A 12,314-nucleotide genomic window follows, 5' to 3' on the forward strand; every position below is an offset into this window, starting at 1 on the left:
CACTCCCAGAGAGCCTCCTGCCACCAGAACCAGCTCTCAGGAGCCAGGTTCCCACTGTCTTTTCCTTGGTCCCTGTGTGGTGCCCTCAACTCCCCCAAGTCCACAGTAACAGTAGAAGTAAAATGTACATCCCCACATCTATTCCAGAAAGGGGAAGTAAAAAAAGAACCCAGCTGTAAACACTCTTCTAGCTGTCTCCTAGCCCATCATGCCTGCATCCTTCTGGCCAATGGCTCAAATTCCCCATCCTTAGTCTCATGGCTCCTAGAGCAAATGCTTGATGGACAGAGCAGAAAGAGGTGGGACTGATCTCATCCTGCCTTGCTCCAGGATGGGGCACAGGGCCACCACCTCCAGAGTTCTTCGTTTCCAGAGTGGCCCTTGTTCTTTCTCTGGAGCACTTTTTCTCTTTTCTAGAAGATTCCTTCCTTCATGGAACTACTGCTTCTCCAGCTCCATCTTTTTTTTTTTTTAATTTATTTTTTATTCATTTTCAGCATAACAGTATTCATTATTTTTGCACCACACCCAGTGCTCCATGCAATCATCCCCTCTCTAATACCCACCACCTGGTACCCCAACCTCCCACCCCCCGCCCCTTCAAAACCCTCAGGTTGTTTTTCAGAGTCCATAGTCTCTCATGGTTCACCTCCCCTTCCAATTTCCCCCAACTCCCTTCTCCTCTCTAACTCCCCATGTCCTCCATGCTATTTGTTATGCTCCACAAATAAGTGAAACCATATGACAATTGACTCTCTCTGCTTGACTGATTTCACTCAGCATAATCTCTTCCAGTCCCGTCCATGTTGCTACAAAAGTTGGGTATTCATCCTTTCTGATGGAGGCATAATACTCCATCGTGTATATGGACCACATCTTCCTTATCCATTCGTCCGTTGAAGGGCATCTTGGTTCTTTCCACAGTTAGGCGACCGTGGCCATGGCTGCTATAAACATTGGGGCATAGGTGACCCTTCTTTTCACTATATCTGTGTCTTTGGGGTAAATACCCAGTAGTGCAATTGCAGGGTCATAGGGAAGTTCTATTTTTAATTTCTTAAGGAATCTCCACACTGTTCTCCAAAGAGGCTGCACCAACTTGCATTCCCACCAACAGTGTAAGAGTGTTCCCCTTTCTCCACATCCCCTCCAACACATGTTGTTTCCTGTCTTGCTAATTTTGGCCATTCTAACTGGTGTAAGGTGATATCTCAATGTGGTTTTAATCTGAATCTCCCTGAGGGCTAGTGATGATGAACATTTTTTTATGTGTCTGATAGCCATTTGTATGTCTTCATTGGAGAAGTGTCTGTTCATATCTTCTGCCCATTTTTTGATATGATTGTCTTTTGTGTGTGTTGAGTTTGAGGAGTTCTTTATAGATCCTGGATATCCACCTTTTGTCTGTACTGTCATTTGCAAATATCTTCTCCCATTCCGTGGGTTGCCTCTTTGTTTTGTTGACTGTTTCCTTTGCTGTGCAGAAGCTTTTGATTTTGATGAAGTCCCAAAAGTTCATCTTCGCTTTTGTTTCCTTTGCCTTTGGAGACATATCTTGAAAGAAGTTGCTGTGGGTGAAATCGAAGAGATTACTGCCTATGTTCTCCTCTAGGATTCTGATGGATTCCTGTCTCACATTGAGGTCTTTTATCAATTTTGAGTTTATCTTTGTGTATGGTGTAAGAGAATGGTTGAGTTTCATTCTTCTACATATAGCTGTCCAGTTTTCCCAGCACCATTTATTGAAGAGACTGTCTTTTTTCCATTGTATATTTTTTCCTGTTTTGTCGAAGATTATTTGCCCATAGAGTTGAGGGTCCATATCTGGGCACTCTACTCTGTTCCACTGGTCTATGTGTCTGTTTTTATGCCAGTACCATGCTGTCTTGGTGATCACAGCTTTGTAGTAATGCTTGAAATCAGGTAACGTGATGCCCCGAGTTTTATTTTTGTTTTTCAACATTTCCTTTCCAGCTCCATCTTTTTTTTTTTTTTTTAATAAATGTCTATTTTAATGTTTTTCACAATAGAATAAATGCTTCTCTTGATGACTGCAGATACGTAAGGCTGTTTGGTAGTATCCAGAACCACCACAGGAATGGTTGTTTTCCTGATTGGTGTGTAGTCTTCAGTAATTATAAGGAATTACTTGTCTCGAACTGCTGTCAAACCAGCAGGACTGCATTTATACATCCATCATTTTCAGGATTGTTGGTAACCTGGGCATATTTTCCCCAAATAACTTTGCCTCCTTGTGTCACAAGGCCCAACTCGCTCACGTTCACCTCAATTACAGTACCTTTGGTAATAACACCCAAAGTTGTATATAGTGGGGATGAAGGATGTCTTTTTACACAAACAACTGGCAGGCAAAAGGTGGCTTTCAATTCGTGATGTGTTACATGGGCCTTTTTGAAACGTAAGCCCATTGGCCTAATGAATCTTTCATATTTAGGTGGTTTTCAAGTAAAGCCATCTCCAACAAAGCAGAGTTTAGTGACCATTCTTTTCCATGCTTTCTTCTTTCTCTTTCCTGTTCAAATAACTTTTAATACTTCTGTTTCTCCCTGGGCTCGAACTTTGGGTAAAGGAACTTCCCATTTTCCCGCTTTCTCTTTTCGTTTTTGTTTAATCATATTAGAAAGTACTTTAGCTCGAGACTGTCCCTCCCTGTCCAGTAGATATGCAGGTACTGCTCCTTGTGGAGTCTTTTCATCATTCTTTTGTTTGGTGTTTCTCTTTTCATGCATCTTGACAGTCTTTTTCATCTGTATTTTCTCACCATGGCGCTGTTTATGGTAGAGCTTAGCTTTCAGACCAATCATCTTTTTTGCCTTCTTTGAACGTTCATGAGCCTCTCGACCTTCTTTCTTTCTCTTTTTCTCATGGTAATCCAAACGATAGCCATAGCGCTTCCGGTATAACTCAATATATTCATTTTGTGGCATGGTGATGGCTGCAGAGCTGTGGGGTGCAGCTGTCGGGGTGCAAAGAAGATCTGTTTTCGGATCTCCCAGACCCACGAGCTAACTCCACGCAAGCCGCGATGGGAAAGACTCCAGCTCCATCTTTAATCACAGGAGCTGCGCGCCTTTTCAATGTGGAACCTAACCACAGGTGACTGGCCCAGCAAGGGTCACCTGACCAGAACTGGGCCAATCAGAGTCCTTCAAAGGAGGTCTGGCTCCAGGAAAAGAACTGAGTCTCCTCAGGTGGCCAGAGCAGAGGACGTGTTACGTCAGCAGCTGCAAGCAGGCACAACCTGACTAGTGAAAAAATATCATTTGGCAGTGAACAACAAAAATAAAGTAGACATAAAGAGAAGTAGGAGGCAAGGGTCAGAGGAAGGAAGAGGTCTGGTTTCTTCATGGTAATCCAACTCCCGATGCTGGTTTATCTTTGGCGGGCATCTCAGCCCTTGAGTTCTACAAAATGCTCCAGTCATCCCTTCAGGAACTGTCTCCCCACCTCTTTTGCCCTCTTGAAGTTGCCCAGAGACAGTTTCTGCTTTCAACCAAAAGGGAACTAGCTCATCATGCCCGGTGTTGACAGGTCCCGCTCTGAACAATCCTGGCTTGCCCACTCACAGCCCCTTCCAATGCTTTCCTCTCCCTAATGAACCTCACTCTTCTCTCTGTTCCCGATACCTAGTCCCTCTCATTAGGAGAACTGACTGCTTATGCCTGTCTCAGGCTATTTATGTCCAGTCTCCTGATATCTCCATTTCCAGTAGTACTTTGACAAATAGTTATACCAATAAGCACACCCTTCTTTGACAGTCCCCCTTGACTTCTCTTGGTTAATGACATCTCTAGGCAGGTCACCTAGGACACATCCGACACCGGGGACAGACTCTGCTTCTGTTTTTCTTCAGATGCACTTAGTCTTCACCTCTCTGGCCCCATCAGACTCTCAGAAGTTCTCCCTTGCCATGTGATTGTAGGCAATTACATGCAATCAACACTCCCTTGGATCCTATGCATTCACACGTCAGGACCTGAACTCACAGGGCAGGCAGAAAGTGAGCAGGGATCACAGCTCATTCTGTAGTAATTCACCTGCAGACACCAAGGTGGAGAAGAAAATGTGGCCTTTATCTCCTGAACCTGGAGACTGGCAACCTCCCCCATTAAGAAGGTCTGCCAGATTATAAATGACTTCAGCATTGCAGTCGGGAATCCACACTGAGAATTCTAATCTTTCTCTCTAATTTGGCCAAGTGCCTAAAGGAGTCATTTTCTTGCCATAGCCACAGAGGCTGGGAATTCCAGGCTCTGAGTTATAACTCAGGGTTACAATTATTAATAAACTCTCACCTAAAATTCAGTTTCATGTCAACCACGGAAATTACCCTTGCTGGTGTAATAGGGTTTACCATGTTCAGGCTCTTGAAGGGAAAAGAAATAATTCATGAGATTAAGCTTCAAATGTTTGTCCTCTTTGGCAGGGTTGTCCTTGGGAAGGAAAGTGGTCTTCAAACCATTCTTTTGCTGCTGACCAGCATGCTTATGACACAAGGGGGTTTGTTTTCTTAGAGTTCTCTTGTCTCATCTTTCTCTTTTCTGTAATAGAAATGGTCTCCTGTTCCCTCTGCAAATCAAGGAAAGTGCTTAAGAAAATGCTATATCACACACTTTGCATGAAAAGTACAAAGTACATAATGCAGTATTCAGTCCACAAGAAGAATAGATCCAAACAGGGGATTTAGAAGGTCAACATGAGTGTTCTGTAAACATCAAAATAAGCAGTATATGTATGGTGCCACCTGGTTTGCAGCATACTTTCTCATATGGTTGTTGGTTTGAACAACAACCCCAAGTGATAGTGGATTTGTGCCCAGAGACAGCCAGTGCTTCCCCAGGTGTCACTGCTGATGCGTAGCATAGCCCAGACTTCACCTCCCATCTTCTGATTGTATATGTGATGCTCTATCCACATGATCATGTCTCAAGGAAGTTATCTACTACAGTTTTAATTTAAAATAGGAGCGGCAGGCTTTTTTCTTCCAAGGGCCAGGTAATAAATATGTTACACCTGCAGGCCATGCCATCTCTCACAATTACCCAATACTGGGCACATGGTACAAAAGGAGCCATAGACAATATGGAGACAATGGGTGTGGCCAAGTACCAATAAAACTTTATTGACAAAAGTGGATGGCAAGCCAGATTTGGCCTGCATGCTTTAATCTGCCCACCCCCTGGTTTAAAAGTATCAAGACCGAATCTTTTTGTGAAAGTTAGAGCTAAGGTTGAAGTTAGCAACTCCCGCTCCCCTCACTGATGCTGACATGAAGGCCATTTCCATTTCCCAGTAGCACAAAATTCCCTGCCACCCTAGCTTTCTTGTGGCATAGTCATCACATTCCCAACCTACCCTAACCCCTACCTACCCCCCAGAAGAATGGAGCTTCAAATCGGGGAGGACCCTGGGAGAAACACTAATGGAAACAGTGGCTGTTAGGTTGAACCTTAAGGGTACAAAAAGTAGGCTTTTAAGGTTTTTGAATTCCATATTTTCCAATAGGCCATGAATTCAGTTCTTGCCTATACCTCTGTGTCCCTGCCTCATTCACTCCTCATTCTTTCCATCACCTCCTGTGGTCTCTCTCCACCTCTCAGTCTCTCCAGCGCTCCAACTCACACTTTCCATGGCATCATTTCTAGCTCTCACTTAAAAAAAAAAAAAAAAGGCTCATATTCTGGCTTCCAAATGACCAATAGCACCTTCAAAACAAGGAGAAGCTTAGCTGACAGGTCACACGTCCAACCTTTTAAAAGACTAAAGGAACTTCCAGCTGTAAAGGAGTGCAGACATGAACAAATCCTCTTTGAAAAAAAAAAAAAAAAAAAGCTATAAAACTAGACAAAATTGTGAAAAAAAAAACCAAAAACAAAACCAGAAAACCAGCCATTTCAAATCTGGCGATTGGCCAAAGGCAAACAACACATTTGAAAACTCTGGAACTTTAGGTAGAAACAGAAGGAGTCTGAGGCATTCTTGCTGGCCATGAAAACCAGCAGCTTCACTGCCAGAGGGGGCTGACTTGATGGAGAGTGGAAGGCAGAGCCTGTGCCAGCTGCAAATGTGGAAACTGCAGCTCTCCTAACCTCAGGTTGAGATCCCAGGTAAGGTAAACTACAGACCCAAGAACTAGCCAAAAGTTTAACAGGGAGACCCTGGAAATGATAGATGAGAGACTACAGGGGGCTTGATAAGCTCTCTATACATCCATGCCTGACCTGGCTGTTCAAACATCAGGGACCTGTGAATGTCTGGTGGGAAGTAAAAACCATGGCAAAGATGAAAATTGCATAACCTTTAAATGCACTCCCCAGCCCACACAGAGATCCACCCGCAGGAGGTGGGTAGCCCTGTTGTCTAGAGGTGTTTGAGCACAAACTCCACCCAATCATTGGATGACCACTAAGCTAGGTGGGGGGAAAAAAAAAAGACTCAAGGATGACAAGCTAAAATATAAAAATAAGAAATTTTTAAGAAACTAAGCAGAGACATAAACAGCTGGACAGCACATGGCAAAAAATTGTGCAGATTAAGGCTAGGCAAATGGGCACAGATTACAAAAACTGAATCAAAAAGGAATGCAAAATGTGACTAGGGCTCTAACAAGTGAAGGAATTGAATTAATAATTAAAAATCTTTTATACACATAAAAAGCTCAGCCCCAGATGGCTTCACTGTTGCATTCTATCACATTTTTAAAGAGGAAATAATGCCGATCCTCCATAAACTCATTCAGGGAATAGGAGAGTGGGGGACACTTCCCAGCTCGTTAGATAACGCCGGTATCCCTCTACCACCAAAGACAGACAAAGGAACCACAAACAAGACCTACAGATCAATATTCTTTATAAACATAAATGCAAAATCTCTTAAATATTAACAAACTGAATTGATCAATATATTAAAAAGATTATGCATCCTGATGAAGTGGGATTTGTCCTAGAAATGCAAGATTGGCTGAAAATGTGAAAATTGATTCACGTGATATGCCATATCAAAAGGATAAAGAACAAAACCCACATAATTACAATAGGTGCAGAAAAAGCATTTGACAAAATCTAATATCCATTCATGCTAAGAATTTTTTCAACAAAATAAAAATATAGGGAACTTCCTCACTGGATAAAAGATACCTATGGAGGGAATGAAATTAGATGGGATCAGGAGGGAGACAAACCATAAAAGACTCTTAATCTCACAAAACAAACTGAGGGTTGCCGGGCGGAGAGAGGTAGGGAGAAGGTCGTGGGGTTATGGACATTGGGGAAGGTATGTGCTATGGTGAGCACTGTGAAGTGTGTAAACCTGGCGATTCACAGACCTGTACCGCTGGGGCTAGTAATACATTATATTTTAATAAATAAATAAAAATTGTAAAAAATAAAGCTAAAAAAAGTATTACTGGGACTTCAATAGCTTATATATTAGGAAACAAGAAAAATATGGTACCTATGCATTATATACCTTCCCATCCAAACACTAGCCTGACAAGATGTTACAGATGATAAGTTTTCATCAGGGTCTTCAGAAGTGGAGCTCTTGGGCCAATACTCCTGATGCTTGACTTGTGATGTCTTTATAAAGCTGAATAAACTGATACAAATTCATTTAAAAAAAAGATACCTATGGAAGCTTTACAATGTATAGAATATGTAACGATGAAAGACTGAATGTTTCTCATAGCAACTCTCATGACTCCTGTTCAGTATTATACTGAACATTCTAACCACTGTAATAAGGCAAGGGAAGGAAATTGGCAACACACAGACAGGCAGGAAAAGAAAAAGTAACACCTTTTATTCTATTATAGCATGATCCTATATGTAGAAAAACCTATCTGTATGTATGTATGAATGTATGTATGTACATGTATGTATGTATGTAAATATGTATGAAACCTATCAGGAAAAAAACACAACTAGAACCAATGAACAAATTTTGCAAAGGTGCAGGTTACAAGATCAATGTTTCAAAATCAATTGCATATTTATACGCTAGCAGTGAACAATCCAAAAATAATAATTAGGAAAATAATCTTATTAACAATAGTATAAGAAAGAGTAAAATACTTAAAAAATAAATTTAGCAAAAGAAGTGCAAAACTTGATCACCAAAAACTATAATGCTGAGAGAAATTTTTAAATATCTAAATAAATGGAGAGAGAGTCCATGTTCATGGTTTGAAGGACTCGGTATTCTCTCCCAATTGATCTATAACTTCAAATCAAACCCAGGAAAGTTATCAACGTTCTTTTTTTAGGAAATTGACAAGCTTGTTATGACGTTTATATAGAGATGCAAAAGATGTCAAATAAACAGAACTATTTTGTGAATGCACAAATTTGGGCTACCCGATTTCAAAACTTAGTATACATCTACAGAAATTAAGGATGTATGGTACCGAGCCACCCTAAGAATAGACATAGAGATCAACGGACCGGAAATGAAAGTCCTAAAATAAATCTTTTTCTTGATGGTCAATTAATTTTTGACAAAGTTGCCAACTCAGCTCAGTGGGGTAAGGATGGTCTGTTCAACCAATGGTGCTGGGACCATAGAATATTAGTATACAAATTTAAACCCTTACATCGTAGGATACACAAAAATTAGCTCAAAATTGAGGCGACTGGGTGACTCAGTCAGTTAAGTGTCTGCCTTCAGCTCAGGTAATGATCCCAGGGTCCTGGGATGGAGCCCCACATCAGGCTTCCTTCTGAGTGGGGCGTCTGCTTCTCTCTGTGCTCCCTCCCCCTCCCCCACTCATACTTCCTTGTGCATGTTTTCTCTCTCTCTCTCTCTCTCTGAAATAAATAGAATCATTTAAAGAAAATTAGCTCAAAATGGATCATAGACCTAAATGTAAGAGCTAAAACTACAAATCCTTATGGGAGAAAATCTTTCTGACTTTGCATTAGGCAAAGACTTCATAGATACAACACCAAGAGAATGGTCCTTAAGAGAAACAATTTGACAAATTAGACTTCATCTAAATAAAAAATAATTATTCTTCAAAAGGCACTATAAGAAAATGAAAAGATGAGCCACAGATTAAGAGAGACTATTTGCAATATAAATATTTGCAAGTAATATAAAGGACTTATATTCAGAATATGTAAAGAACTCTTACATCTCAATTATAAAGGATAAACAGTTCATTTTTTTTTTTTTTTAATGATCAGAAGAGGTGCTCTTGGCTGGCTCATTCAGTGGAGCATTTGACCCTTGATCTTGAGGTTGTGAGTTTGAGCCTCACATTGAGTGTAGAGATTACTTTTAAAAAGACCTGGGGCTCCCGGGTGGCTCACTACGTAAGTATCTGCCTTTGACTCAGGTCATGATCCCCAGAGTCCTAGAATCAAGACCTGAGTGGGGCTCCCTGCTTATAGAAAAATCTGTGTCTCCCTCTTCCCCTTTCTCTGCCCTCTGCCCCCCCTTGTGCTCTTGCTCTCTCTCTCTCTCTGAAATAAATAATTAAAATCTTAAAAAAAAAAAAAAAGTAAATGGGCAGAATACTTGGGTAGACATAAGACCAAAGAAACCAAAGAATGGTTAATAAGCACATGAAAAGATACTGCATGTCATTAGTCTTTAGGGAAATGCAAATTGAAACCACAAAGAGATACCACTCTGTATCTACTAAAATATCTCTAATCAAAAAAACCAACAATCGCTGATCTCAGTGACTGTGAAAAAACTGGAGCCCTACAAAGTCCAGCCCAACTTAAATTCTCTTGTGCTCCTCTGACTCTGGGTTCTTTGCTTGTCTCATAGATCTTCTGTCTGGCTTTCTAACAACCCACTTACAAAACTCACCCTCTCCTTGCCTTCCACATGCCCAAAACCCCACTCACACAAAGCACTGATGAGTATGGAGTATACTTTATTTTTAAAAAAAAATAAAAAAAGATTTTATTTATGTATTTAACAGAGAAAGAGAGCACAAGTAGGCAGAGAGGCAGGCAGAGAGAGAGGGGGAAGCAGGTTCCCTGCTTAGGGATCCCAGGACCCTGAGATCATGACCTGAGCTGCAGCCAGAGGCTTAACCCTCTGAGCCATCCAAGTGCCTGAATATACTTTATTCTAGACATCTTGTGGAGTCAAAGAAGAGGAAGTCATCTACACTAGAGCACTTAAAGCAACTGTACATAGAACATTTGATATTCTTATCATGCTCTCAAGCCATCTCCGAGAACATTCACAGGTCCTTCGCACTGTGTTGTTGTAACTCCATACCCTCTCTTCTTTCGTCTTTCCATCCGTCTTTCTGCTCCTTCTTCAGCCCCCAAATATATATTTATATTTATATTTGTATATGCATATATTCTTTTCCTCTTCCTTTCTCATGAAGATCAGTTTATCTACCTTTTTGAGGTCTTGTCCATTTTCATGCCAAGTGACCTATCATGACATTGCCTCAAACCATGGTATCAGCCAGGTTTTCCAAATTGAAAGTTACAAAAGAGTGGAAAGAAAGAAAGAAAGAAGAAAAGAAAAGATGGAAGGAAGGAAAAGAAAGGAGGGAGGGAGGAAGGGAGGGAGGAAGGAAAAAAAGACGCCAGATGATTTAAGCAGAGAAGACCTTTGTTGATACTGAGTTGCTCAAAAAATTGCCAAAAAGACTGTAGAATAGACTCATTCTCAGAAAATAAGCAGGAACACAGGTAGGCTGTGCAAGATAGCCCACACTCTAGAACAAGATCAGTGAAAATCCTGATCAGTTCAAAATCATTGAACCCAAGACATGGAAGTTCACACAAATGGGTCTGCCACCCCATCCGTAGAAACAGGATGCCTCTGTACCCCTCCACCACTGCTTCCAGAATTCCCCACCATCATTGTTTCTTGGCTTCAAAGTCTGGAGAATTTCAGGTTGGTTGGACCCAGGTCCTCTGCCTGCCTCCTAACCACAAAGGAGACTGGAAAAATGAGTCATTGGATTTTTCAGCTGTTAGGGTGAGAGTCTCTTCTCACCCAATTCCATACCATAGAGAAGTCTCCCAACATAGGAAGGGAATTCAAATGTTGAAGAACCCCAAAATAGCAAAAACAGCCTTTATGACTAATTTGAATAATGAGAAAATGTGCTCAACATAGTGATTCAGAAATTCTGAACCCCCTGATTTTCTTTGCGTAAGTTCTGTTTTGCTGTATCCAAGATAACGAAGAAGAAAAGTTGGGGGTTTGGCCTGAGTAGGAAAGGCAGGACATTCCCCAATTCTTTGCATTGTTATGCGCATCTTGGCCCTCCCAACCATGGGTCCCCTCTGTGTAACTATGCCTTGTTTGCCCAGGGGCTGGCACAATCCTTGAACAGCCCACGCCTCCCTCCACACTGTGAAGCAATTACAGTTCTGTAAACAAATGCTTACCTTCTCCGCCAGCTGCTATTTAAAGGAATCTTGAAGCCAAACTCACCTTTAAAGAGAAGAATCCTAATTGTGATGGAAATATATATTGTGATGGAAATATCACAATTACCATGAAATTTTGCATATTGGCTGTTAAGGTAGAATTCACCTAACAATATTGAGCCACCATTATAAATATACATTTCTCATGACATTTTCTGGGACTCTCCCAGAGAGCTCCTGGTTAGAATAAAGTAGAAATGTCAAATGCAGGGAGCCCTCTACTCTGGGCCCATTTTTATTTTATTATTCAGCTCATTCTTGGCTGCCTAATAAAAGCCTATAGTTTACTCTCATGACTTCTACATGTTCTTTGGAATAATCTCTTTAACTGTCCAAAAGGCAGGAGGATATTCTGTTGGGAATTCATGTTAGACCCAATAACCCATGTCCTCCCAGGCAGAAATGGAATGTGGAGGTCTTAGTGACCAAAGGGGCCCCATAGGTATGTTATCATTGTCCCATATAGATATGGGACATAAGTCTTTTTTATTTTAAAATAAAACAAAAGCCTTTTTATTTTAAAATAAAAGAAATACAGGGGTGCCTGGGTGGCTCAGTCGGTTAAGCATCTGTTTTCGGCTCAGGTCATGGGTTCCAGGGTTCTGGGATCGAGCCCCCGCATCAGGCTCCCTGCTTCTCCCTCTCCCTCTGTCCCTGCCCCGAACTCCTGTGCTCTCTCTCTTTCCTTCTGCTCTCTGTCTCTCAAATGAGTAAATAAAATAAAATTTAAAAAAAAAATGAAATCAGACATTTCTCAAGAAGCTCCAATTTCTTATGGTGAGAAACAATATTTCAAGACCACCATCTGTGTCCTAGAGGTGCTCATTGTTTCTAGGCCTTTTCACTGGACCGAGCTAGAAAATATACACACTCCAGGTA

At 41.2% G+C, this 12,314-nt stretch overlaps 1 pseudogene; it reads right to left on the bottom strand.

Annotated features, from left to right (window-relative positions):
- Window positions 1–1,981: 1,981 nt before the first annotated feature.
- Window positions 1,982–3,040, bottom strand: LOC131816367 (ribosome biogenesis protein NSA2 homolog; annotated as a pseudogene).
- Between the last annotated feature and the right edge of the window lie 9,274 nt (window positions 3,041–12,314).

Source organism: Mustela lutreola, chromosome 15 (genome assembly GCF_030435805.1).
Source record: "Mustela lutreola isolate mMusLut2 chromosome 15, mMusLut2.pri, whole genome shotgun sequence".
Classification (NCBI taxonomy): Eukaryota; Metazoa; Chordata; class Mammalia; order Carnivora; family Mustelidae; genus Mustela; species Mustela lutreola.